This window comes from Meles meles, chromosome 4 (assembly GCF_922984935.1).
Source record: "Meles meles chromosome 4, mMelMel3.1 paternal haplotype, whole genome shotgun sequence".
Taxonomy (NCBI): domain Eukaryota; kingdom Metazoa; phylum Chordata; class Mammalia; order Carnivora; family Mustelidae; genus Meles; species Meles meles.
Window position 1 is genome coordinate 101,309,266 of NC_060069.1, and position 26,264 is coordinate 101,335,529.

The 26,264-nt window shown below is 35.5% G+C and overlaps 1 protein-coding gene and 1 non-coding gene across 11 annotated transcripts in view; both read left to right on the forward strand.

The window, feature by feature from the left end:
- Positions 1-26,264, forward strand: part of ZBTB20 (zinc finger and BTB domain containing 20) — an 813,196-nt gene that overhangs the window by 219,027 nt on the left and 567,905 nt on the right. For all 10 annotated transcript variants that reach the window (XM_046003199.1, XM_046003196.1, XM_046003198.1 and 7 more), the window contains one exon: positions 5,244-5,289. The gene's annotated coding sequence lies outside the window, so the exon portion shown is untranslated. The remainder of the gene's footprint in view (positions 1-5,243; positions 5,290-26,264) is intronic.
- Positions 14,334-14,440, forward strand: LOC123941042. The gene has a single exon (XR_006818142.1). It is a non-coding gene; the product is annotated as a U6 spliceosomal RNA (small nuclear RNA).

Consider the following 26,264-nt stretch of genomic DNA (forward strand, 5'->3'; position numbering starts at 1 on the left):
AAAGACAATTACAATCCAGTGTTACTATTATTATGCTAAGATTAAGGACAGGACATCAGATGCTGGGGGAGGAAAATATCTAAATTGATAAACCAGGGATGTGTACATGCAGGTCAGTAGAACTTTCACATTGCCTGTGAATAAATTCTTTCCATAATCATAATTTCAACTTATATATGAGGGTATAATTCTTAATGTTTATCTAAATTCTAGTTTGATTCATTTTCTTGACTCGCTCTTAAATTTTGATACAAGAATTAAAGTTTTAAAATATCAAATTTTTTTTTTAAAGATTTTATTTGACATACAGAGATCACAAGTAGGCAGAGAGGCAGGCTGAGAGAGAGAGAGGAGGAAGCAGGCTCCCCGCTAAGCAGATGCGGGCTAAGCAGATGCGGGCTCGATCACAGGACCCCAGGACCATGACCTGAGCCCAAGGCAGAGGCTTTAACCCACTGAGCCATCCAGGCACCCGTAAAATATCATTTATTTAATAAAACTATTTTCTCTTTAATGTACTGTGAAGTGTGGATTGTAGAATAAATAGAGTTATTTACAGTATATTATAGATCAGATTTCTGTATGAGAGTTCAAATTCATCATGTTTATACATAAAAATTGATATTAAATTGTTTCATTTTAAGTGGTAGCCATTAATACTAGAAAATTCAAACCTAGCTTTTTTTTTTAGAAGCTCAGTTGTAGTGGATTTATTAAAGTCAGTCTGACCTAAGGTATAGACAGACAAACTGTGCTCTTGGCCTAACGGGTATTTATCGTATGATTTCCTTTTCCTTCCTTATTGCCCTTTATCTATTTCCAGTTCACAGGGTTGATACATAGATAAATGATGCTTCTCATACTTCCTCTTTCTGATAGGAAGAAAGATTTAAGTGTGAAGGGCTAAATCTAGCTTAGTAATTTACAAAAGTAAGCATAATTAACTAGTTTTTTCAAATCTACTTTTAAAATTATAATTCATCTTACCCTTAATAGGCTTTCTGTTTCAGATAAAACCACAGAAATTAGGGCACCTCAATTAAAAAAAAAAGAAATTGGTTTTATTGATGATTAAATTCAACATTTAATAATAACAATATAATAGTGATAGAGCTTTCAGCTCTGCTCAGTAGTCAGCGCAGAAGTATACACATATGAAATACAATTAAAATATTTTGGTTTACAAAGTGTCTTTTCTCAAAATAGGTCAAACCTAACATGTAAAGCACTTAAAATGTTCTTAAGGATGCTCACTTGGTCACTGGGGAAGTAGTTTGTGGTCTAAATTTAAGTCCAGAGCTCTTTTATGGAGCCACTGGTCACTACAGAACCCGCTGAAGCCATTTTCAGTGCCTTAAATGAATTAGCTGTTCGATTTATTAATGGCCCACAAGGTACCCTGAGTACCCCTTCTTCCATCTCTAGCCAGGCCTAACCAGTATGGAGGGAAGATAAACTTTCCTGCACTTCACAGCACAGAATTGGACTTGTTCAGTTCCCCCTGGGGAATACAGCTGTGCCAACCTGGAAGTAGAAAGAACTTAACAGAAATTCTCTATAGTGTATCTCCATCTGGAATGGTGCAGATAGCAACTTCATCCTCATGTGACCCAAACCACTCTAGGGATTATATCATCTGAATAGGATTCTGGAGACACCATTTAACAATTCTGGATCTGTGCTGTCTTCCAAATCAAAACAGAAATAAAGACTGTCAGAACAACATCATTATTCCTTCACTTAAATATTCCAAACCAGGAGAGAAAAACTGACTATATATTTCTATTTGCGAACTATATATTTTCTATTTTCTATTATTTGTGAGCTCAGGTCATTTGCAGGATCTCCCTAAAAAACATAAAGAGGTGCTTCTGCCACTTGTGATTGACTGTTAAGGAGCCCACAACACCTTGGCCTTGGTCCTGTTGAGTAATTACATTTATTTCATCTTATTTTCTGTTCCTTGATTGTTTCAGTAAAGTATGAAAAATAAGCCCTCATTTTTCACTCAGAAAAAATGGGCAGTATTGCTGCCCATAATACTGAAATCCTACTGTCTTGCTCTTCAATAATAGGAATGGTGCTTTAAAAGGCTGATTAGAGTTGCTTATTGTGGTTATTACTATTGTTACAGTGTTTCCTGATTCAGAGATACTCTGTGAACATCCAGCACCTGACTGGCTCTGGATGAGCTGTGAATACAGAATGATATCTTGAGTAAGCCATCTTTCTATCTCCTTACTCCTGCTTAAGTTAGCACTTTAGCTTAAAGGGACAGATATCCTCTCCTTTTCTCAAACAACTAGAGCAGTACTAGGAGCTTCCCTTCAACAATGCTTACTTTATAGCAGGCAGTGTGCTAGTTCCTTTACATGTCTATAACATGTAATAGGCACAAACACTCCTATAAGGGTAGGTAACATGATCTTCATTTTACAGACAGGGAAAATGTTACTTGCTCAAGACCACATGACTGAAGAGAGAGCCCTGGAATTCGATTCTAGGTTTGTCTGAGGGTAAAAGCTAATCTCTTAACTACCATGCTACCTCATATAACTGCTGCTGGGCGGAGCTCCGTTGAGCTCCAGACCAACAGATCATCGCTACCAACAGATCATCGCTCACATGACTAACTTCTCTTCGTTCTTGTCACCACCTCGTGTAAGCTGACCCCATTAAAACCATCCTGTGTTGCTTCAGAGGGGCCAATGCTGGTTACAATATGGTAATGGGCCAAAAGGAAGCTGAACTGCTATTAAGAGAAGCTCTATTCGGCATCACTTTATCCACACGATAAAAATGGTCTCACCTACCCCCATCACCACTTCTGGCTGTTAGAGATCCCCTCAGCTTTCATCTCTCCAATCCTGTCTCCTTTCCTTTGTCTTAAAGATGCAACAGTGTCTTTGGCAAGGTTAGCAAGTAACCACTTCTCTACTTTGGTTGTCAATAAATTGACTATAGCCTGTTAATAATTGTGCATATGTTTTGTGTGGCTTTAGATAATCTAAGACAGGCTTAGATATCTGGCATCTGAGGTTGGATTAAATATGCCTTCATAACTGGTCTCTTTTATATAATTCTCTGTTAACAAAAAATAGGTCGTATAACAAAATTAAATACTTAAAGGGATTTATTAGGGCATTTTATAAGTGATATACACTCATGTACTCATGACTCTTTCTTGAATGTTACCTACATATCAGTTTTTGTGCAATAATATGAAAGAATAAGTCTGATACATATTTTCTTGTTTTAAAATGTACCTTATCTATCACAAATACCTTAAACTATATTGTATTTATATCTCTACATGAGCTATATATACATATTCCTTGTTTTGGTTTTTTGTTTTTAAGACTTTATTTTTTAAGAACAGTTTTGGGTTTCTAGCCAAAGTTAATAGGAAGGAATATGAGCATATTTTTTAGCACTTTTAAATAGTTAGCTCTATGAGGGTAAGATATGGTCTGTTTTATCTTTTAGCATATCATAATGCCAATATAACACTTTGCATGTACTAGATGCTCACTAAATATTGTTGACTTAGTGAATAAATTAGTCTGTAATAGGTTGAACAGATTTGCAGTCCTAAATTGTTCTTGCCATCATTTCACTCTGCATAATTAAAGAAGTTTAACTAAGATGATTAAAAATGTGTTATTGAATTACTGGTGTAGATTCTAAAGCAGTGGGATGAAAGAGACCCTGGCTGTACCCCTCTGAGGAAATAGTGAAGATGAGTTTCTCACTGTAGGTATACTTAGTGGATTTTATGTGTGACTGAATTAATTTATTTCACTTAGGAAGGTTAGATTTATGATTTCCATATGGCACTCTATTACTTTTTTCTTTTATTCCTACCCTGCCAGCTAATATTTTATCCTATTGTAAAAGTAATGTTTACTGCAGAGACTATATGCAAAAATAAAAAGCAAAAATTAAAATGATCTGTAATCTAATTATTTAAGATCTAATCATTTGTAATATTTTTGTACTTTCTGTTTTTCCTCATCTACACAATTTCATTATGTCCATGCAATTGGTACCCTACATGTTTATATAACATTATAGTACCACAAGTTACCTTAGGGATTATTGCAAAATATTCCTTTACATAGATGTGCTATGCTTTATTTAATTACTTTTTCCACTGTTGGAACATGTAGTTTGCTTTTAGTTTTTTTGCTATCATAATTTTTCCTTTACAGATTTATGGTTTTCAGTCATGTTAAGATAGATTCCTAAAAAAATAAAATCACCAAGTAAAACTTTTAAGTTCTTGATACGTCTTACCCAATAGTTTCCCAAAATTTCTTAGCAATTCACAGTCCCATCAGAAGTGTATGAAGATGGTGTTTCATTGAATTTACCATCAAAACTGATTATTTCCTGTATACACTTCTAGGCAAGTGTGTAGACCTACTGACTTTTTACGTTCATTAACCATGCTTAGAAATATGTAAATTAAACATTTCAGTTTGCTTTCAGAAAGAATTATGGTAGTTTTAAGAGTCCAAGTTGTCCAGAGGCCACATGCTGCAGTGCAGTTTCCACCTACATGCAAATATGTTTCAGCTCTAATCGTAAACTCTGCGTACTTTGAGCTGGATTTATGTAGTATTGATACTTACTTCATTGGCAGTTTTCTCAAAGTGGGCTGGTTTGAGGCATTATATCTGGTGTGACTTTAGCCTTCCCTCTTGTAGAGAAACAATCTCCTATTTGCTGTTGTAACCTAAAGTTAATGAACATTCAAAGGTTTTATTTATTTATTTATGCATGCACGTTTGTGGACTGCTCTACAAAAGCACCTTTCTTCCTTACCAGTGTTCTATCCAACTGAGTGCAGATGAATCTGAGTGGTTTCATTTTAAAGAGTAACAGTCATATTTGTTTTAGGAAGGCTATGGTGTTGGAAGAATACCAAAAAAAAAAAAAATCATTTTTAAGTGTTTGCTTCGTCCTCTAGTGAAAGCGTTTTCATTTTAGGGGCCATGGTGAGTTTCAGTCCCTCGCTGGTACTTGCTTTGGTAACATTGCTAAGGGACTCTTTGTGTGTTTATTCACACATATGAATTTGGGATGGTCTGAAATATCGGCTGGGGAAAATATAGATATAAAATTATTCACCTCTTTAAGGACTGCTTTCTTTTCTACTTCTCTGCAGAAACTACCTCAACATAAATACTGGCTCCACTTAGAAAACTAATTTTTACTTATATATTTGTGTTGCATTTCAGAGTGCCTGATAAATTTCACGTCTGTCTGTGCCCTATAGCTACACAGGTATGTATTTGAATTACTTATAGTTATGTAAATCTATGTATTAACTGACAAGTTACTAGTTTTGTGTATTAAAATTGCTTACAGATTTCAAAATGTGAAAATGTTAATTTTTGAGCACTTATAAATATTGACAGCTTCAAAGGAGAGTGCATTTTATACATACCTTTCATTTCATTCTATTGTAAGAATCAAATAAACATTTCTAAGATTTGATGGGGCAGAATACTTTTAATTACAAAGCATTCATCTGATGAAGAGATTAGACAGTGTTTTATGGAACTGTATTATTAAAGTGACTGTTGATATGGGGTCAGAGACTATAGCAAAACCACTGTTTTTGACATTATTGTTTTATTTTCAAACTTCTTTTTGCTGCTTTGGAGTTTATTTTCTGTGGTGATTTTAGGTAAGGAGTGGTTGCAGATGTACTGTCTGCTGTACTGTCTCAAGCACTAGAGGAATGGAAAAATGTTTGCACCTGTTTGAAATCTCAACTGTACGGTGTTGTGGTTCCTGGGCAACAGGCAGGAATTCTTAAAAGCTTGGTTGCACCTGCTCAATTGTTTCTTGCAGCTGTGTCATATGAGTGAGCGTACAGAGAAGCTTGTTAGCAGTTTGCTCTAGCTGTTACGTATTTTGTGTACTCTGAATTTGAAAGATTCTTATTTGATGTAGACCTTGAACTATTACATTTGGTTTATTATAAAACCCACTATTTTCTCCAAACCCTTCATCCTAGTCTCAACAATTGTTTTTTTTATTAGCTGTTGACTGCTGTAGATAATGTGCATGTTAACCTCTCTAAAGGATACCTAGGAAAAGTCGATCTCTCTAGATTACTGGGTGGATAAAAATTTTTGTCCTGGTAGAGACAATTTGTGTTGGCTCAGTTTCACCATGTTGGCAACCCCACTATGTGAGACTGGATGTAGTTATTGATCCATTTAGCTGAACAGATTTGAAAGCATTTGGCTATTAGTGGACACATGGGGCATATTCAGAGAATTTAAGTGTATATTATAAGATGATTTCTTGATTTGTGCGTGTGTCTGTTGCAGTTGGGTGGAAGTGAGAGAGAGAACAGTAAAACTTACTTAATGGTAGTCCTAGGAAAGGGTCTGAACTCTGGCTGTAGGTTTTAAGGCTGGAATATTAACCTTTACTTTTGACAAAATTCCTGTCACCTGGTATTTTTTCCCAAGTGTTTATGTTTTAGATGTTAATAGCTCTACCTACTTTCTGATAAATATCTACAATTTTAGCATAGACAAGCTACTAGAGACTAGTTTATACCAATTAAGTCAAGTTCTTTAAATGCAATATAAAAATGGCAACTTAATATAAAAAGTATTTAAGTAAATAATGTATTTGGTAGTCCCAAATTCCTGATATTGAAAACTTTTTCAAATAACTTGCATTATTTTCTTTAGCAATGCTATATTAATAAAAGGCTAAGAAGTTGCCATTAATATCTGGTAACAAAAATCTTAGAGCTAGTGTATCTTTTCTTTATATTGTTCCATTTAAGCTGTATTCATTTGTTCGTTTGTTTTTTTAATCACCGTAATATGAACTTAATCTCTTTGGGAGTAGGAAACAGGTACTGGGATAAGTAGAGGACTATCCACAGCCTTTTAATACAGTGCTTTATACAAAGTAGGTGGTCAGGAAATGTTAAATGAATGCATATATGAATAAAACATCTGGAGTTGTATTGGAAGTAGAGGAATAGAAAGTCTTAGAAATTTGTTACTTGTTATATATTTTGGATGGGTCTTTGGACTTCCTTTAGTTCTCATACTGCTAAACAGACAGAGATGAGACTACTACTGATAAATTCTATCCTTAAAATGAGGAATGAATATGTAAGAATTGATCCTCATTATAATCAGGAATTTACATAACACTATTTGCAATATGCTTTGTATTTATTTTTGCCATGAGAAAAGTCTTTAGACTTATTTTTCACACAATGCTGAGATATTCAATGACTAAGTTACTTCTCACTTTAGATATACTGTGCAGCATAGGAATAAACAAATCAGTGTTAATATGATCAATGCTATCAGTTTCCTGAGAAATCACTTTCTCTTCATCTCTCCCTCTCCATTTTTCTATCACCAGATCCCCCTGCCCCGTCTTTCCCAATCTCTACCTCACTGAAAACACAAAAATGTAATGTATGTTAACTTTCTTCGTGTCAGATAAGATCAGATTGTATTAAAAATCTATAACTGCTTTTGCTAAACATAAGTAATGGGCCCTGTGTTTACTGTATACATGTTTATAATTATGGTTTCTGTTATTTACTAAATTCTAGCTGTAAATAAGTAGGGATGAAGCCAAGTAGAGGTAAAGTCAACACAGGGTAGTTAAGACCTGCTTTGGAGAGGCCGCTCTAGAGATCCATTTTGTCCTGCATTTGGCAGTCACATGACAATAGCAAAGGCTGCAGAAAGGGACCGTGTCTAGTGCATCAAAATGTTTAGGGTTCTCAAATTTTGATACCACTAGTTAATGTTATTCATGAATGCCGTTAGGCCTGGAAGTACGTTTCTTCTGGGAACAGTTCTTCTTTCACCTTAGTTTATACCAGTGCGTTAAGAGGCCAGCATTAAGGGCATTCTTTTTTTCCCAGAACATCAGTGTGATAGAATAAACCATATTCTTCTGTTAGTCTCAATGTCAGAAATTAATAGATGAGGCAAGAGTATCAATTGCTAGAATACTAAACCAGGTAACAGTAGCTGCTTCACTGACTTGTACCAGAAAATATAGTATAGAATCCCCAGGAAGGAGAAATTGCCAAGCCCCAGGATGCCTGGCATAAGTGTAGATTTTTTCTGTGATTTCAGGGTTAAAGTAATAAAGGAAGAAAATTAACATTTAAGAACATAGCATGTCTAAATATCCTTTCTTTCTCTCTACTCTCCCCCCTTCATTTTCTTTCTTCTTTTTATTCTACACAATAAATGGAGCCCTACTATTTGCCAGACACAGTGCTAAGCTAAATGAATAAAGCAAAGTTCTTGTCCTTGGGGAACACAAAGACTAGCACAGGAAACAAAGATATGTCGATAGAGCTCTTTTTGGTCTTGCCACTTATTATGAGTATAGACCCAATCAACTTATCTAATCTTTCTGTTCCTTTGTTACTTCTTTGGAAAATTGGAAAAATAATAGTGTCTACCTCATCTATTGTTGTGTTGAGTTAAATATCAGACAATATATGTAAAATTCTTAGTTTGGTGGCTTGCACATAGCAAGTGCTCAATAAGCCTTAGCTATACCACTATTATTTTTATCACTACCATCACTATTATAACTTAGATACCGAAGAAAGACCATCTAATTGCCTGCGAGCAAGTAGATCCTGGCCTGGGCATTGTCACATAGATTATCTTAGAGGTTTTATCCAGTGTTACCTAGGCTTCTTATACTTTAGAAGAGATTCTCAATGTCATATAGTGTCAGAACTTGAAGGGACCTTAATGGTCATCTATTTAACATCATCGTTGTATCCGTGATGAGGAAATAAGCTCAGAAAAGTTCACGTACTTGTCAGTGTTATACAGTCTAATAAGTGAGAGATGCAGAATTTCAACATGGAGCTCTTGATTCTTGGTCTAATGTAAGGTATTTCACGTGGAAAACCTTCCTACTAGAGCTTTGAGAGGTGATTGCTTATCTCCAAGAAGTAAATGGACTATATAAAGTTCCTGGAATACTAATCATAAAAAAGCTGCCACTGTACTGAATCTAAAAGACCTTCAGGTATTCTTATAATGAAATTAATTTTATCTAAGTTGATTGAAGTTTATGTTTGTAAATAATTGATTTCTTCTTAAGGAGAATAAACTGAGTTAGATTTAGCAAGATATCTGCTATCCACATGACTTCAGATACTTTAAAGGAGGCTATGAATTGCAAATACCTTTTAGGATATTTGGGTTCTAAATCTCTTTCCTGGGTTTGAATTTAGGAGCTTTGGAGTCCAAATTGCCTGCACTGAAGTCCCATTTCTACATTGCAGTGGCTGTGTGACCTGACCAAAGTTGCCTAACCTTACTAAACTTCAATTTTTGTGTAAAATATAGCGATAAGGACATCTGTCTTTTAAATAATAGATGTGAGGATTAAACTAGATTAGGTATACAAAATGCTTTGTTTGGTGCACAGCATTAGTTAGTATTCCTTACATATTAATTTTATTCTTTCCCCTCTTGTTTTTATTTAATTTTATTTATTTATTTATTTGAGAGAGAGAGCGAGCAGACATAAGTGAGGGGAGGGGTAGAGGGTGAGAATCCCAAACAGACTCACCCTCACCACAGAGCCCAACATGGGACTTAATCTCAGAACCCATGAGATCATGACCTGAGCTGACATGAGTCAGCTGACTGAGACAGTCAACTGACTGAGTCTCCCAGGCACCCCTAAAATCACCATTTCTGAGTACATGTGCTATATGTCTGTAGAAGGCCAGGGCTATTTGAAGAAAAACTTAAGATGAGGATAATCACATCCCTTAAATGTCCATGATTATGGAAGTGTACCTTTCAGTGGAAGGGCTTTGATACAACTCCCAGACAACTATCACCCCTCTTTTGAAAGTCAGAGACCCTTAAAACCAGTCTCTTGCAAACAATGAAGAACACATCTTCGTCAATTAAACCATGTATGCTTCCGTGCATCCTAGTTACTAGTTGGTTCTGTTAGGAAGGTTGTCACAATCTATGTTAAGGGGCATAGTTGGCAATGAGTAAATGGCTGTATAACTCTTTCTTTTTTTCTTGATTCACTTGAGAAGGGAATTAGTGTGGTAAAATGTCCTGATAATCTCTCATGCAAACTCCCTCAACAATAGAAAAGTAAATTACGTGTGTATGGTTGTGTGTATGATTATGTATGATTTTCCCTTAATTATCTTTAATAAAAACTGGATGATCTTAAGTAAACCAGGTTTTTTCTGTCATCCTGTTTATGTTGTAGCAGTATCTGCCTGAACAGCAATCAGAAAGAAGGAAAAAGCACTAGATAATATATAGAGTAGACTATTACTCAGCAGAGTTCATAAAGTTATCTTGCCTAATGTCAGGTGTACAGCTTTGACCATGATGAGTCAAAGTAAACATTGATGATTAATGAAATTTTTAGTTAGTTGGGTATTAGTTAGCTAGGCTGCATCATAAACTAGACAGTTCAAACAAGAGAAATTTGGTTCTCACAGTCCAGAATTTCAATATCAATGTTTTGGCAGGGCCAGTTCCTTCTGAGGGCTGTCAAAGAAGGATCTGTTCCAGGCTTCTCTCTAATACACTTAGAGATGGCCATCTTCTGTCTGTGTCTTTTCACATTCTCATCTCTTCATGCTTATCTGTGTGTCCAAATTTCCCTTTTTTATAAGGACACTAGTCATACTGGATTAGGGCCCATTCTAATTATTTTATTTTAACTTGATTACCTCTGTAAGAACCCTATCCAAATAAAGTCCCATTTTGTGGGACCCATTTTACTTTGGTTAGGACCCCAACTCTTTTGAGGGCTCAATTTAACTCACAATAGTTGGATTAACAGTTAACATTTATTGAGTGACTTTTATATTCCAGATGTTTTATCTGTATTATTGATAATCCTTACAACAATCTCTTAGGTGGATGTTATTCCCCATTTTACAGGTGAGAAAACTTAAACTCAGAGAAAAGAAGCAATATGTCCAAGATCGCACAGCTAGTACATGTTAAATTGCTAATATTTGAACCCATAGAATTCCATTCTGCCTTTTTAATGGATGAGCGTTAAACAACTTAGTCAAAACCCCCCAAAATACTTTGAGCATTCATTTAAGTTTCTTTTTTGGGAGGGATCATCATTAGGGCTTGTGCCTAAGAACATTTTATCCATTAAAAATGGTGCATTGTGCTATTGCTAAATGCCCAGCATTGGCTGCCTACATCTTCACTCCTGGATTTTTTGCTGACAGTTATCTTTGAAAGCTTAGTGTTTTAGCTCTTCTGCACCTGATGAAGCTTTTGGACAGGATGGATTCTGAACATAGACTGCATGGATTGATTCTGGCCCTAGTTGGTGTGGATGGCACTGAGAGCCAAGTCATGCCCAGGGTCTGATACTCAGCACATGCGCACTCTGCTCTCCTTTCTGTCTTTCTTCTCCCTCATCCTTGTTTTTCACTCTTAACAGATAGTTTGTGATTTTTTTTCCTTTTCTACAGCCCCTGCCATGAGTGATAAACATTGAAAGGGATGAGGTGTGAAGAATGAAAGACTAGGAAATATCTCTGCTTCCATGAAAGCTAGTGCCCCTGTAGGTATTTACTGTAAACTAGCTGTAGCCTTGTTACTTATTCAAACTGAAGAGCAAGGGGCATTGTGTACCTTATTTAAGTTTCCTCTCTTATCAACGAACAGTTTGTTTCTGACTTTGAAGTTTTAAAACAGAACTTGCTCATGACCCAATTTCACTAATAATTCTCTTAAGTAACCATTGTACTCATTTATAAGATTTTTTTCCCACCTACTGTCTGTCTACCCTGGTTTAAAAATTTTATATATGTACTTTTAAAAAATTGATTAGCTGGAGAGCTGCCCATTCCTCTGTGCTGTATAATAAGGATTTAAAAACTGCACACTGAATTCTGTATAGTGTAATTAAAACTGACCCACATTTGGACCTGAGTACACCAGGACTTAGCCAAACTTGCCATGAGCTGAGTTCTGGTGGCAGATGGGAACTAATGAGGACACACTCCACTCCAGAATTTCCCAGCTGCTTGGCCCCTTTTTGTACAAACAAGGTTTGGAGCGAAGTCCGGATCCCAAGAGCATGTTCTGTAAATGTGCTGTACCCAATGATTTGGGAAATGTTCTCACAAAATCAGGCTGTTTCAAGGTATCCTTAAGACCTCAGCTACTGTCAGATTTTAAACATGAAAATTAGAAGGGCCTTTTGTGCTGGCTCCAACCAATTTTTAAGTTTAAAGTGAATTAAAATCGCATTCCCCATTCCCCTGCCCCCAACCCGTCTTTTTCCCTATGCCTAGGGATAGAACGATCACTCATCTCCAAACCTGGAGATTTGCAGGTGGTTGTCTCAGGACAGACTAGGTCTCCTTGCAACCTATGGATCTCTTCAACTGGTTTGATGTCCTGGGACTATTCAGGCAGATGTAATTGAATCAGTTTGAAGCAGCTGTAGCTGGCATGTGGTCTCTCAGATTGCTAGCACCTGCTTGTTTTTTTGCAACTCACTAGAGTGAAAGAAGTGCCAAAACCAGCATTGGTCTTGGAGCAGATAAAGCACTTCAGACCCTATATTCCATTCTCCTTCCAATCTAGTCACATCATCATTGGTGCCTGAATTAATAAAGCCCCCTTTCATCATTATGTCTGAGGTATACTTTTCCTTCTCACTCTTCTTGGTATGGGGATCCTGACAGTACTGACCATGCTAGTCCAAAAAATAATAATAATAATAATAATAAGGGAGTATAATGGTGATCAGGTGGCTTTGGGGCTCTCTTATCATTAGACAACTGGGTAGCCTGTGGTTTGCAGAATCATTTAAATGAATGCACCAAATTCATTTGTTGTTCCAGCACAGTCTTATTGGCACAGAGAATGAGCAGTTAATGTATAACAAACTGTGAGCTGTTATGGAATATGATAAATACATTTGCTTAGCAGGGGAGAATGTAAAAACTATTTCTCTAATGTAACTCTAAACTAATTGACATGGATTTCTTCAACACTTATTATGTGCAGGAAGATGCAGTCTACTTAAAAAGGATAAAAATTCTAGGATGTACTAAATATATAAAATATATTTTAAAAGACACATATTTGGATTTTTTTTAAATGGTTAAAATCCACTTAAAATGTGTATTTACTTTATCTTCTCTTCTTCCCACTATATTATTTGGTAGGCATATATTTAATTCAAATATTCTCAATTTCCTAATGTTTCATTTGAACCTGGAGATGACAAAGAGAGTGTATTTCTTCAAGTTTATAGTTAGAGTTCTTTCTGACATGGTTTTGGCATTGATAATCTTTTGAGAGAAACTGAGAGACTGGGTGGCTCAATAGTTTAAATGGTTGACTCTTTATCTTAGCTCAGGTCTTGATCTTAGAGTTGTGAGCTCAAGCCCTGCATTGGGCTCCATACTGGGAGTGGAACCTACTTAAATTATGTTCATTTAGGGGCACCTGGGTGGCTCAGTGGGTTAAAGCCTCTGCCTTCAGCTCAGGTCATGATCCCAGGGTCCTGGGATCGAACCCCGCATCCGGCTCTCTGCTCTGCGGGGAGCCTGCTTTCCCCTCTCTCTCTGCCTGTGTCTCTCCCTACCTGTGATCTCTGTCAAGTAAATAAATAAAATCTTTAAAAAAAAAATTATGTTCATTTAAGTGATTTTAAGAATATGTTTGCTGTTAATCATGTACCATCATAAAATATTATTTATTCATGTCAGTATTTTACTAAGGATTCTAAGAAATATAAATGTCATAATTTTCTTTTTAAATATTTATTTATTTATGTATTTAAAATCTCGTCATTTTCTTAAAAAATGACCAATACCTGTTTAGACCAGTCTTTGACTTTCTTGAAAGTATGGGATTAGAAGAAGTTACATTACTTTGGGATAGCATCTGTTTATAGGATTTAAGAGGGAACAACTCCAGACAGAGGGCAGTATCTTCCTTTTAAAGTTGACTTACTACTCCCAGCAACCACCACTGCAACTTCCCAGTAAGTTTTCTCTTTGTTCTTTCCTTATACTTGTATGTTCCTATCAGTTGGAGACTTTGACATCACCATTTATACTTATGAAACTGCTGTATCAGCTTACACCATGTCAGAGTACAGAGAGAGTGTAGTAGTTTCTCAGTACAGCTATGACAAATAGCCACAAACTGGGTAGCTTAAAACATTTATTTTCTCATCGTTCTAGAAGCTAATAGTCCAAAGGCAAGGTCCAGCACAACTACAATCCCTTTTGAAGGCTCTAGGTAAGAATCTTTCTTGCCGTGCTTGCTTTGGCAGCACATATACTAAAATTGGAATGATACAGAGAAAATTAGCATGGCCCCTGCGCAAGGATGACATGCAAATTTGTGAAGCATTCCATATTTTTTGGTGAGTGCTGTGAAGTGTGAAGTGTGAATCTGGCGATTCACAGATCTGTACCCCTGGGGATAAAAATACATTATATGTTTATAAAAAAATTTTAAAAATTGATAAAAAAAAGGAATAAAACAATTGAGATTTAAATAAAATGTTCATGTTTGGAAAAAAAAAAAGAAAGAATCTTTTTTGCCTCTTACAGTTTCTAGTGACCCCAGGTATCCCTGGCTTTTGGCAGTATAGCCACAAACTCTGCCTCCATCTTTACAAGGCAATTTCCTCTGTGTCTCTCTCTTTTCTCCTCTTCTTCTTCCAAGGACATCAGTCATTGGATTTAGGACTCACCTTAAATCCAAAATGATTTCATCTCAAGGGGCTTAACTATTTACATCTGCAAAGGCCTCATTTCCTAGTAATATTATGTTCTGAGGACCCAGGTAGACATGAAATTATGAGGGAAACTGTTCAACCTACTAGAGAGAGTAACTTTATTTTTTTATGGTAAATATCTATGGAAGCCTTATTTACAAATTTGCATATTAATCCTTTCTCCTCTCTGTAGTTGACACAGTTTATCTACTCAGCTTTTATAGAATACTTGTTGCCTTAGCACCTTAGTATTTTTTATGGATTTTATTGAATCATGAATGATTCTCTTGCATGTTCTTTTCAACTACTGAAACTTCTCTTTATTATAAATGCTAAACTTGAGGCATAGAATAGGTAATTAATAGGGTTACAGTTAGTGAAAAATTCAAAACTGACTTTGGTATCATTCGGCTTTTTTGTGAAGCCATGTGTGCTGAGATACCAACTATCTCATGAAATACACAGAACTTTAAAATAACTTTTTCTTATAGACTAAATCATTAGTTTCAGAAAATTTTTTCATAATGGTCTCCAGATTCTGTAAGCCAAGTATGCACCTGAAATTTAGTGTTGTAGGGTGACAAAGACATTGCACTAGATTTTAGCTGTTCAAACCATGAGATAGCTAAACTTATCTCTATATATTTAGCATAGGCAAGGCCTTTATTAGACAATTATGAATCTGGCTATCTATAGAAATACCCATCCATTACACATCCATTAAGCGATAACTGGAAGTCCCGAGTATCCAGGACCAGATTGAAAAAGCAGAGCTCAGCTCAGAAAGGTCAGTTTTAAACTTTAAGTAGCCAGTTAGTGACCTGAGACAGAATTTTTTGTTCTTCTCCCAAGTTGAATCTCAAGTTGTTGAAAGTGTTTTTTATTCCCATGATAAATTAAGCGTTGACATAAGGAGCAAAGTAGAGCCATTCCTTAAAGGATTAGAATAGAATTGGAAGCATTTGTTGGTCCTTTCCATGATTATGGGATATTACAGGTGTGTTTTCTTTAAGAATACTCAATAAACCAACAACTTGAATTTTAAAAATATACTTCTTAGTAGAGTGATTATATGAATTATATGAAATATGAATTCATAATTATATGAATTAGTACTAGTCTTATCTGTTGGACAGTTCTTTTAAGTTGCAGCTTTTATGGTGTACTTCCTTTCTGGTGCACATAATGTATGGTGCACATAATTATAATGTATATAAAAGCTTGCTCATGGGATAGAAAAATTTAGAAATAAGTATTAGACTTCCTTACCAGGAAAAAATAAGGATTAAATAGAAATGAAAATTAAAATTAAATTATCTTTGAAGTAGTGATATAGTTAAATGTTAAAATGTGATTGTGATTTACAAAACTGATTAGCACCCAAAATACATTAATTGAATTCCATCTAGTTTGTGTTGTTCCTGTTGCTATAAGAACCAAGGAGAAGAAAGTCTCCTTCTGCTAAATTGCAGATTTCTCTCTGGTCTGGATCACTCTTACACCATGGTTCTCTAGAACTAGAACAGAGCTAGTTCTAGGCACTACAAATAGAGCTCTAAATAAGAAGACCCCGATCCTGTACCTCATGAAGTTAAAACGGCCATGAGGTGGTAGTGTATGTGTATGGGAGGAGACCATAAACAAATTCACAAATACATAAATAGGATGCTTAGAAGGTGGTGTGTGCTATTCAAGAAGTACAACAACAGAAAAATAGGATACAGGATGGCTGGGGTGTGGTGGGAAGTGGTCATGGGTGGGCTTTCTGAGGAAATAATACCAGAACTAAATTAATCTAAACTTGATCTCTATGTTCTTTTTTTTTAAATTAATGTACAATGTATTATTTGTTTCAAGGGTACAGGTCTGTGATTCATCAGTCTTAACACAATTCACAGCACTCACCATAGCACATACCCTCCCCAATATCCATCATGATCTCTGTATTCTTACAGGTTGCTCAGGATTGTGGTACCAAAGTGTACATGTATTAGAGCAGAAGGGCAAGGGGATACCTGCCCTGACTCTTCGCTATTATCAATATACAGTTAGGAGGTCGGCTTAAGGGACAACCGGTTGATGTTCCTCTTTATCCTGATAGTAAACAAAGCACTAATAAGCATTCAGAAATGGACTAAAGACAGTCAACTATATCTCCCTAAAATTGAACAAACTTGTTGTTTGTGAAAGCCAAAGTTAGTTTGGTCACAAAGGAATTAGATTCATTGCTACTCTTAGCTGTCCTTTTCAATTCCATTGTCTGCTCTGGTGCCAAGAATTGGTAGAGGAGCTACAGGGTTTCTTGAACCATCATTTCTCCTCTGGCAGATAATTTTTTCTAGTAGTAATATCACCACCTTTCCTCTTTTTCCATGTATCCAGGCAGTACATGAAAATGGAAGGTCAAACTAAATATCTTTAGATTTAATTTTTTTTTTTTAAGTATTAGTTTCATAGCAGGCCACCATTAAGCACAGAACTTTTTAGGAATATGTAGTTAACTTTCCATTTGTGATGAGCACAGGAAATCTGTTCTTTTCATCTTTACTTTCATTGTGAAGTAGAAATTTTTCCAAATGCTTCATTCAAAATTAAATTGTTTATCTCTAACTAGACAAGGATGTGTGGTGGTAAATTATTGAAATTGATGAGATTTGATTGAATTTTCCTGAGTTTAATGTGTCTAATCAACATTGCACTCACGGCACTATTATTTTCCCATCGCTTTCTGCTGTAACAGACGACAGCATTACCATGACCCAAGCTGATACTGTATGAAAAAATGCACAAGGAGGTAGACCGTTTACTGTGGGTATTTGAAAAATGGAGCCAAACAACATTTTCAGAGATTATTACGTTTTTAGATGAAAGGGCTTAATTTTTTCACTAGAGAAACTAAAAAATATATATAATTTTTGATAGGCTTTACCTTCATTCCAATTTGTAAACTAAACTATGATGTGATTAATAACAGAACATTGTTATCAGTTATACCATTGAATCATGGTTCTGTTCTAATCACAGTCATAATAACCGGAAATGGAGGAAAGAACTACTTTCTCAGAGAAAACATGGTGCAAAATTTCTACTGTGTAACTTAAGTGGGCATATTATTTGTCCTCCAAACCATGACTGAGAGGTTTTGTTTGTTTGTTTGTTTGTTTTGAGAGGTTTTGCTTTCAAAAACAATGATCCAAACTACAAGAATATTAAGTCACAATGGAAGGTCATTATCATACTGAAGCTTTAAATACCACAAATTAAAAAGATATAGAGCACTTCTTACAACTCATGAGCATGCGCTATAATGTTATAGAATATCACAAATTTTTAAAGAGTGCATATGGCAATACATACCTGAAATTATAAACCATTTAGGCATTTCATTCTACTCATGTTGTATATTTGAGAGCATAGATCAAGGATAAAGTCAAGTAAACACCTGAGCCAAGGTTAGAAGTTGGCAGTAAAATATATAAAAAATCCATTTGTGATCAGTCTTGTTTGGCATGTTTCAACACCTTGAGACATGTTGAGACTCAGAAATACTACTTGTATAGTGAGTATACTCAGTTTACTCAGCTTGTCAAAATTTTCAGCATTATACATTGTTCTCTGTTATCATAAAGATGTGATGACAGTCTGTCTACAAAGTACCAAGTAGAGATTTGTTAATTGTAGTGGCTATAGATGCTTAGTAGAGACTGAAATCTCAAAGATGTTTTTCCACTATTCTGTACTCGGTTCTTTTTTTTTTTTTTTTTTTTTCAAGATTTATTTATTTATTTGACAGACAGAGATCACAAGGAGGCAGAGAGGCAGGCAGAGAGAGAGGAAAGCAGGCTGCTTGCTGAGCAGAGAGCCCAATGCGGGGCTCAATCCCAGGACCCTGAGATCATGACCTGAGCCAAAGGCAGAGGCTTTAACCCACTGAGCCACCCAGGCGCCCCTCTGTACTCGATTCTTAAGATAAAAATATAACCTGTAGAATTACAAGATAATTTACATACTATCTTTCTAGTGTAATTCAATTATTTTACAGAGGAGGAAATAGAAACAATGAATAGGTGTAGCCAAGTACAGAGTGAGGGATTCAGAGATTTGGTATAGAGTACTTTTCACCATTTATCACTACACCGAACAAAGGGTTTTGCTGCTTTTATCTTAAAAATGCATGGTAAAAAATTTTTGAAAATAAATTGGTACTCAAGAATATAAAATGAAAAATACTTCTTCACCAACGTATAGTGCTATTACCAGAGATAAATAGTTCCAACTATATTTGTGTACAGAAATTTACCAATATACCTCTATTTTAAGAACAGAGGGAAAAAACAAGTAAATAAAAATGAAGAGAGAATCATACCGTTCAAGTTTTCTTTGTGTTTTGTTTTGTTTTGTTTCCTTAATACCATATCTCAGAGATTTTATGGTATTTATACTATAGTATATTGTGCTTTATCATCTTTTTTAAATAGCTGCCTAATATTTCCACTTTATAGATACAAGATGTATTTAACCACTGCCTAATTTGTGGACATTTGGTTATTTCCAATTTCTTTTTTATTCAAAAAATATTGCAATAAACAACCTTCTAAATATATTTTGTACTCATTTTAATACTTTCCGAGAATATTTGTGTAATTAAAATATTTACAGCTTATTAAAAATTTTCCCTCATAAACATTATTCTAATATATATTTCTAACAACAGTGTATGAGAATTCCTGCTTTCCCACAGCCTGACCAAAACTGAGGTTTTAACATTTTTTCTAAGCTGAAAAGTGAAAATTAAATTCTATCATTATTTTGATTTGCATTTTTAATGAGTTAGATTAAAAAACATTTAAAAATTTTACTAGCTATTTCTATTTCTTTTTCTGTGAGTTGGCTATTAAATATTTTTCACTTTTTCTGTAAAAGTTCTGTTGATTTGTATAACCTCTTTGTATATTAACAGAAAATAACACTTTCTGTAAGATATGTTTAAAATATTTTTTAGTTTTTGCTTTGTACTTTTACTATAGACTTTTTATGTGGCCGTGTCATTTCCTTTGGGGTATAGAAAACTCATCAAAAAATTACCCAAACTAAATTGGTGGTTTAGTTTCTTTTAAAATCTCCATCTTTAACTCAACAAAAAATTACTTTTATGTACCACGTATTTTAAAAATATTTATTAGGGGCACCTGGGTGGCTCAGTGGGTTAAAGCCTCTGCCTTCGGCTCAGGTCATGATCCCAGGGTCCTGGGATCGAGCCCCACATCGGGCTCTCTGCTCCGCGGGGAGCCTGCTTCCTCCTCTCTCTCTGCCTGCCTAGTTGTGATTTTTCTCAGTCAGATAAATAAAATATTAAAAAAATATATTTATTAATACTTATTTTGGGGCACGCAAATAAACTTTTATTCACTTTTTGTTCCATGAACGTTTTAGGAAGCACAATGCACTAAGTCAAGAAAAAAAAAGTGCTAGAATAAGAACTGAAATGTCAAAATTGGCATATTTTTCTTTTATTTCTCAATTACTGATGTCTGTTGTTTATGACATAGGAAAATCCTAAGAAACTTTTTTACCTATGAGAATAAGTTATTGTATTTTGATAATCTAAGCAGTGATTAAATCAGTAAAAGCATCATAGAATAAATCAAACCCCTAGCGAGATACTTTTAACAGCAATTCCAGTTGGTATGGTAATGTTAATTTTACTTACTTAAGAGAAGCACTTGCTTATCAGTAAGACCTTATAACTGTACAAATAAAATCAAAATGTGAATGTTCTAATTTAAGCAGAATGCAGTAGCCAAGTGATAAATACACATATTTTGTACTTTGAAAAGTTCACTTCAAGTCATCCTCATTACCGAAGGGCAGTTACTTCGTTTGGTTTTCTAAGCTCAAGCAGCAGCTTGGAGACTACACCAATTCTCATGGCTGACATTTTTGAAGTTTGTAAATAAGTAAAGGATCCATTTAGCTAGGAAAGTGGAATATTTAATGGTAAAAGAACATTATTCTGTTTAACATCTATTATATTCATGATTGGAATTGACCAGGAGAGAACTGAAGACAGATGAGATGTGAACTCTAAGTGAGGGAGAGGAATCAGGAAATGTAATTTAACTTTTCCCTACCCTTTATTTTTAACAGAGTACTCATCTTTCAATTATAAAAGTAATACACCAGCATGATAAAACCATTTAGAACACACAATAAAAGCAGAAAAAAGACAACAATATCACCCTTGATATAATTCCCACGTAGAAAAAGGTCATTATTAACTTTCTGATGTGTGTACGTATATGTACATGCAAAAATGTAGGATTATACTTTGCATGATTGTGGATTCTGATACCAGCAGTATATTGTGAACACTTGTTTGTGTTAATAATTTTCCCATGGCATGATTTTTTATGGATTATATAGTATTCCACACAATGGATGTGTTATAATAATTTAGCCAATCTCTTATTCTTGGACATGTAAGTTGCTTCCAATTTCCCTCTATTAGAAATAACATATGAATATTATTGTGTACACATTTTTACGAACACCCCTGATTATGTACTTAGGATAAATTACTATAAGCAGAATAGTTGGGTCACAGATATATCTGACTTTCAAGCTTTTGATGCCTTTAGCTATACCACTTACATGTTGCTGTGACTTCACCAGCAGTCTCATCAAGTGCCTGCTCATATCTCCATCGGTTCCTGATCTGTAACTTTATTTGGCCCAAAGAAAAGCTATCAGTGGTCTGGGAAGGATGAGTACAAAGAGAAAGGAAGAGGTCAAGCAGAATTAAGTGACGTTTTTGTCTAAGAGATGTTGCAGGCTGTTGCAGGCTGTCACAGACTGTGGAGAGCAGCTCCAAAATGAATTTGCATTTTCAGGAACACCTCAGACTCTGGTAACTTGGCACAGATGAAATGTCCTTATTTGCTTTGAGGCAATGGCCTGGCCCTTCAGGCACATCCCGTGTATTCAGTGATTGAGACCACTTACTCATACTAATCATTTCACACAGAAAACACATAAAAGATTTGTATTCATCACTCAGTGTATTTTGCTCCTCAAGTGTCATGAAACATTCAGGGTATATTAACTGGCAAATGCACACCTGGAGTATGTTACTTAGCTTTAGAAATTGCTAATTTAAAAAAATCAAATATTTAATTTTGAGGAAAAAAATCAGTTTTGGATTTTGAGCATATATATCATCTTTCATTTTGGCCCAATTAACCCAGCAGGTGTGTGCAAATTAGGTCACTACTTTGTCACCGTGGTAACTGCTTTGGGGAGGTGGATCTTAACCACCTCCAGCACAGGTGATGTTGGCTGAGTTAATATTAAGAGATGCTTTACAAACAAACAAGGCAGAATTTAATCTGTTAAAGTGTAGAAAATAGGTCTGGTGCTGGGTACCAATAGATATTATTCTATGACATGACAAATAAGTACAACCTCAAATTTATATCAACAAGAGAGAGCTAATGAACCTTAGAAACAGAACTTTCATATAAAACTTACTGATAATCCCTCATGAGGTAATTGCCTTCGTCTGTCATCCAGCCAGGGATATGGGGGTCAGGGTCAGTTTCCCTGGAATTTAAGGCTGTTTTTAGAGCTAAGCCATGGTTTTCAGAGGATCATCAACACGTTCCTTTCTTCTCATTATAGGGACTAGAATCTAGTTAGTACCTAGGGGACAGTGTCTAATTTTAAAAGGATAGTTTAAAAGGAAAGTATCTAATCATTTCTTTTAAGTGCTATTTTAGATCATTATTCAGAATTGCTTATGGGTTAGGAAGTTGGCAGACTTGGTCTATGCCAGCACTCCAGCATTAATACAAGTCTCTAACTCAGGCTTCTTCTCACCAGGTGGAAAATCAGACATGCTTCAAGATCGCTGGTAGAGATTGTGCAATCTGTTTGGCTGCTGAAGGTTCCAAACCATGTGGGCATTCTGCAGCCCCACGGAGTGGTAGAATTTCTTCACTTATCACTGACAAGTTCACACCTCTTTTGGTCATTAAAATTGTAAATCTGAATTATCAGATGCAGAAAATAGACCAAACCAATTATTAAGTATATTTCTAAGAAAATGCATCTCCCATGACCACTTCCAGCACCCACTTATGGATTATATTTCCATTCAGCCTGTGGGGCCACTTCATATGTGGCTTTATGTTTTTTAGATTGTCCTAGTTCCTTATCATTTGTTGTAATTTTGAAGCATTTTTATATACCATATTTCGTTTTTGTGGTATTTTACACATGGCATTTCAGAAACTCGAATCCCTCTAGTGTTTATTTTCATTGGTTGTGACCGCAGCTTTATTACTTATTTCATGTGTTTTCAATAGTTAATATTTACAAAACACTGAACAAACTCTTCAAGATTGCTTTCTTATAATCTCCCTCTCAAGCATCAAAGATAAGAGGTACACTGAAGAGTCATAGTGACTTACCCTGTCACAGAGCATAGGAATTCACTTGCAAATGAGGATCAAGGACCCCTGTTGCCAGTTCTTTTTCTTTTTTTCTCTTCTCTTTTTTAAATCTCCCAGTAGTCTTCTGGGTTTGGAGACTTAGAGAGGGGTGGCATTGCAAAGTGGAGACACTTGATTCAACTCTTTATTTCTCCTTCAGCATATACTCCCTATGTTCAGGTCCTCCTTTCCCATCTACTCCCCAATGGATGCTGGAAACCATTTTTTTAGAAGAGTTGGTTCATAACATAAAGACCAGAAGTCTCAGTAAAATCTATTCTTACTGAGGGTAAGAGTATGCATTTTTCACTGGAGAACAGGATGTCATATTTACCCTGTCCCTTAGTGGAACAAGCCGGGTGGCAGCACAAATTAGCATAGCATTGGAACAGAGCTTTATTACAGTGGAATCCCAGGTTGTTTTAGAAATCAGACTTGAAACAAAAATATGTGAAGGGATTGAATCTATCAAATTTGATGAAGGAAATTTTAGTAGATTCAGGGAACCTGGACCCTTGAATTGTAGTAACCAAGCTGGGGAGGAAATGGGCAGTTAAATAGAGTAGTGCTGTATCTTTCATTGTTTGATGAAATAATTTTTGCCCCTTTTAACTGGTATGTGAAAAAAAAAAAAAAAGCCTGGTATATCTGAAACAAAGAGCTTACACAGTCACTGAGCTGGTTGGTTTTTATACCTTCCTTTACTGAGTATTGTCCTTTAGTACAATACAGAGCCATTTCTTTGTTCTCACAAGCTAGCAGTTAAATTGTATGTAAATGTATGCAAATTAGATGCTGTCTAATAAAGAGAGTCATTAGATGGAAGAAATATTTAGTTTAGAAAAAAAAAAGCAGGTGTATTGTGTAAAAGAAAATGTAAGGCTACAAAAAAGCCCAAACTTTTGTGGACAGTTATAGAAAAAAATTATTAAAATAGATTTTTAAAAGACTTACGTCTTCCTGACCTTTCCTTTGTGCTTATATATATGTGTGTGTTTTTTAAATATTTACATATAAAACTAAGGGATTGGCTTCTTTCCCAGAATTACTGGAAGCACCTTCACCAGGAACATTTGGACTTGAATAATCTCCACAGCAGCATTTTCTTTCTTGAATTAAATGAATTGTAAAATGGATGATTGGCTCAGGAACACTGACTGCTTATGTGGGTTCCTTTCCTTTAGATGGAGAGACTTATGACTCCATGGTGGGTAGCTTGCAACTGATGATCTTTGCTACTTTAAGGTTCCCCTTCCAGGCTACTCCACCCTGGCCTTCTAAAGGCTACTCTAGGCTTCTTAAGAGATACGTAGACTATAAACCTCTTTAGAGAAACCAACAGTTCCTTCTGAGCTTGATCATGCTGTGTTGAATGTTTAGCACAATGCTTAGAACTTACTAGGCACTCACAATCATTTTTTTTTTAAAGATTTTATTTATTTATTTGACACAGATCACAAGTAGGCAGAGAGGCAGGCAGAGAGAGAGAGGAGGAAACAGGCTTCCTGGCGAGCAGAGAGCCCGATGCGGGACTCGATCCCAGAACCCTGAGATCATGACCTGAGCCGAAGGCAGTGGCTTAAACCACTGAGCCACCCAGGTGCCCCTCTCACAATCATTTTTGAATGATTAAGTGAATAATTGAGTAAATAAAGAAAAAGTAATTTGACAAACGTTAAACATTTTAATAGTAAAGTGGTTGTGGATATGTCAAATATCTTTGCAGAGAGTGAAGCAATTGCTGATTTGCATATAGTAGTTACATGGTAAGTGCACAGTGAAAAACACTTTACTGTCCAGTTTCCTCAAGTCAACCATAACAAGTGTGTTAAGTGCTCACCAAGTGCATTAAGAGGACAAAGGTGAAAGGCATGGCGGTTTCTCTCTGGGAGCTCCTCATCTTCCACAGGAATCAGACACACACCCACTTAAAACACAGCAAAGTGTACACAGTAAAGTTACAGATAAAATTGTCTGGGAGCACCAGAAAAAAGGAGAAATTCGGACTGAAGAGCATGTGAGGTAGGTTCCTGGAGGAAAGTGGGATCGAACAAAGCCTTGAAGGTCGTCAGGAGCAGATGGTTGGCTATGGTGGGTGGAGAAGAGCAGAGTTGCAAAATTCTCCCCCTTGCAGTCCCCAGTTAATAGAAACATACTAGATTTTCTTCTCTTCTCTTATGAATTTCCAGCAACAGCTTGATTTTAACCTCTGTGGAAACACAAATGAGGGCTGTGATGGATACAATAATGACTAAAGTTAAATTATAACTCCAAGTCAAAATTTTAATCACATTCAGCTATTGAAGAGGAAGTAAGGTAAAGTATGCAAAGGAATTTTATAACTTTTGCATTCCAAGACATTAAAAATATAAAATTTTATTATTTTTCATAATGTCTAAAGTTTTGCATGGTAGGAAATAAAATTTAGGGGATAAGAGGTTTGGAGACCTAGAATGAAGTATTTCATACATGTAGTACCTTATAGTTTACAAAGTACCTTCCTGAATTACTGTTTTATTCTATCATCACAACAGCCCTTGAAGCTTCAGGACTAACCTTATTTATTTCCATTTCACAGATGAGAGAACTGAAGTTCTGAGAGGTTGTGACTTAGCCAAGGTCACACAGTAAATGTCAGAGCCAGGTTTTCCTGAAAGGCTGTCCAGTTCTTTTCATTTACCCCATTATCACCCAGAAACGATGCATAGGATAATTCTATAGCTATATAAGAAATACACATCTTGATTCTAATTTGATCCCAAATATTTTTATTGATATAAGTAAAATAATGCAAGACTGAGGAGGGCACACATGGGCAAGAATGATTATTTTGATAACTGCTGTGGGTATGAAAATCATGATGGGTCTATGGATTGGAAGCATTTTAATTTATTTTCTTGACTTTTGAGTTAAAGAAAAGATTTCAGTGTGAAAGTGCAAAATATGCTGCACCGAACTCATCTTGGAGGTAACCAA